Source organism: Sitodiplosis mosellana, unplaced genomic scaffold (genome assembly GCF_009176505.1).
Source record: "Sitodiplosis mosellana isolate CC-2019 unplaced genomic scaffold, AAFC_SMos_1.0 Smas_scaffold_3145, whole genome shotgun sequence".
Taxonomy (NCBI): Eukaryota; Metazoa; Arthropoda; class Insecta; order Diptera; family Cecidomyiidae; genus Sitodiplosis; species Sitodiplosis mosellana.
In genome coordinates this window covers 1-3,249 of record NW_022598387.1, presented here as the reverse complement: position 1 = coordinate 3,249, position 3,249 = coordinate 1, and the positions used below count along the sequence as shown (strand labels likewise).

General features: G+C 34.3%; 1 pseudogene; it reads left to right on the top strand.

Annotated features, from left to right (window-relative positions):
- The first annotated feature begins 4 nt into the window (after positions 1–4).
- LOC129571701 (dual specificity mitogen-activated protein kinase kinase 4-like) lies at positions 5–1,373 on the top strand (annotated as a pseudogene).
- The last annotated feature ends 1,876 nt before the right edge of the window (positions 1,374–3,249 follow it).

The window sequence follows — 3,249 nt, the reverse complement described above, 5'->3', positions numbered from 1 at the left end:
GGGCATGATAAAACCCACCTGGGTAGCCTATTTTGGGTACCTCCCGAACAAAAGTTCGATTTTTTGAAGGTTTTTCATAGGCTATGTATCCTACGATACATCTGGGGTGGCTGAAAATTTAATGGTGGATTTTCAGTTTGGTTAGACTCAAGCAAAAACGTTTGGTACTTGCAGAATTTCATTTCCTATTCTGGTATTTGAGCAATCGCGCTAACAAATTTTTGCGTACAGGGTACGACACACCCACATTAACAGAGCAAAATAACCACTGTATCGTACTTTTTGGTGTCGAAAATGGATAGAAAAATGGTTTTTCGGGGTACCTAGGTTTTGGAGTGATTACAATACTTTTACTCACGACATGGTCGTGCGAAAAAGTAAAAAAAAACACAGGGCGACTGCTTGATTTGTATGGAACTGATGGATATATCTTTGGATAAATTCTACAAATTTATTTGCGAAAAACAGGGTGAATACCCGAATCAATTGTAGAAAAAATAACCGTTGCAGTTGTCAAGGCTTTAAATTATCTGAAAGAAAAACAAAATATCATCCATCGAGATGTCAAACCGAGTAACATTTTATTGAACAAACGTGGTGATATCAAGTTGTGTGATTTTGGCATTTCTGCACAGTTGGTCGATTCAATTGCAAGATCCAGAGACGCTGGCCTGCCAACCTTATATGGCGGTTGGTTTTCAATCAATTTATTTTATAAAATAATTACTTTTTTTTTTTAAATTTTTAACTTGAATACTTACACCCTGAAAGACTCAATCCCAAGACTGCTATAACAGGCTATGATGTTCGCAGTGATATTTATTCACTTGGGATTACATTATACGAAATTGCGACTGGACGTTTTCCATATAAAAAATGGGAAAGTGACTTTGAACAGTTGTACCTTGTTGTTAAAGGTGATGCACCACGTTTAACAAGATCTTATAATGATATTGGCTTTTCTGATGAATTCATGGACTTCGTCAATACATGGTAATTATTTTGTAACCGTTTGTATGCGTTTTCAAGTCTATAAATTGTCTTGAAAATAGAAAAGTTCCAACGCTTATGAGGTTGACGATTTCAATTGAAAGTTTACTAGGTTTTTTTTAATGTTTCACCTTCCATTCACAGTTTAATTAAAGAAAAGAGAAACCGCCCGAAATATCCACAACTTCTGCAACATCCATTAATCAAGCGTGGTGAAAAAGCCATGCTGAGGTCACATCTTATGTTAGTGACACTCTGCAAACTATGTTAAAGCAAGGAATGACCCTGTTTACTGCTAATGAGCATTAAAAAACTAGCGGAATGTTGATTTATTATTCTGAGCATTTATGTTACTTTACTAGCATTTAATAAAAGCTCCGATCTTCAAGTTGTTCTATGTGTTTTATGTGATTTCATTGAGAATTGGCTACAAGTATCGTTCAAAATAGAAAAAAGCCCAAATGTGCAGATTGCATTATTATTATATTAATCAACAGTTTTTTTTGCATTTATTTTTAAATGATTTTTTTAAATCCAAGTTTTCATAAGTAGTTTAGTGGATTTTCTTCTGCTGTGTAATTTATTTCTAGAATCGACTTTGTTTTGTTTAAGTAATATCAATGGAGTGTTACTGGTCGATTTTTATCTGTACTTAGAATATTTTTAAGTAAATGAATTTCAACGTGAATTCCTCTTGTGTTTAGATAAAGTTTTTACCATTTTTTAATGATGCAAGCTGTCGCTATTTTTCTTCCCTTTTTGGTCGTTCTCTGCCAAGCAAACGAAACTGAATATCGACATTTGTATTGAGAGCATTTACATTGAAGTTTACCTTCTGCATTCCAAATATCCATAGTCGCAGCATAGGCACAAGCACAAGCCACAAAATATGGGTATCAATAGCAATAACCATGGAGCAGCGACTGAAAGTACAAACAATAAATCGTGCGAAGATTCACTCATCTTTCGAAAATATTAGCACAATGTTTTTGCAGACGAATAATTTATAATAGTATGATGTGCCCTTGTCATGTGTTTCGTGCGCAATTCGTGGCTGGGCCCAAAAAATAAAATTATTTGCTTAACTTAGTTTAAGTTTCTTTTATCGGAAGTAACATAAAACGTTGACATTGACTCCACGACTGCCACAGATGTTTCGCACTAGGGGGAAAGAACTATTATTTACTTCATTGACACGTATTGACAAATATTCACAGGCATTTGCACTGCGTTCCGTAGTGTTATTGTTGTTGTTTTCTTCTGTTGCTTCGTCTCGTTCGTGGCGAGCAGGAATGACAGTTGCAAATATGCACATTTTATTGACCATATTTGCATGCATTCGCAGCTAGCTATTCAGCGCATTGACACGCATTGACGCGTATTGATCCAAACTCGGTAGAATATGCAATTATTTAAAATATTTATATTTTCATTTACTCAGTTCTTTCCCCCTAGGTTTCGCATCAATAATCGGGTTTTTTTTCTTCTCATTTCGTTTGAATCATTCAAAGTAATCGTGTCAACCACTCAATGTATTCTAAAAATCTTTTTGTGTTAATTTTATATTTTTTCTTCAGTGCAGTAGCACTTGCAGGATTAGATACATTTTTGACCGCAAAATTATGGGGCAACGTAGTTCAGTCGGTGATTTTAAAGAGAAATGGATGCAATTTGGATTCGGTGGCCGATCAAATGTGCAACTATACGACCGTACGGAATTCAAATCTACTTGGAAACAAATCCAATGATCCATTCAAATTTTTTGGTTCAAAATGGGCTAGTTGTTCTTAATTGTTTTGCCATTTTAGGATATGTTCATCAAGTACTATGGATATGAAATGGAGATACACAACGTAACAACCGAAGATGGATATATTTTGACATTGTTTCGATGTTATTCGAAGAAGGCACTATCAAAGAAGAACAAGCCCGTATTACTAGCGCATGGCAATTGGGCAGCTTCTGATTTATACGTAATTCATTCAAAGAATCAGAGTTTTGGTAAATTTTTGCGCAACTTTAATAATGATATTTGGATGACATTCGTTGATTCTTCATTAAAGCCTACTTCCTGTCGGATAATGGATATGACCAGGGCAACCTAAAATATTTACGAAAAAAGTCAAAATATTTATTTATTTATGCTTTATGCACGAAAAAACATCGAAATATTTACGATAAACTAAAAATAAGCTGAAAATATTTACGATAAAAATAAGTGGAAAAAACCTTATATTTTGAATATTTCTTGACATTTTC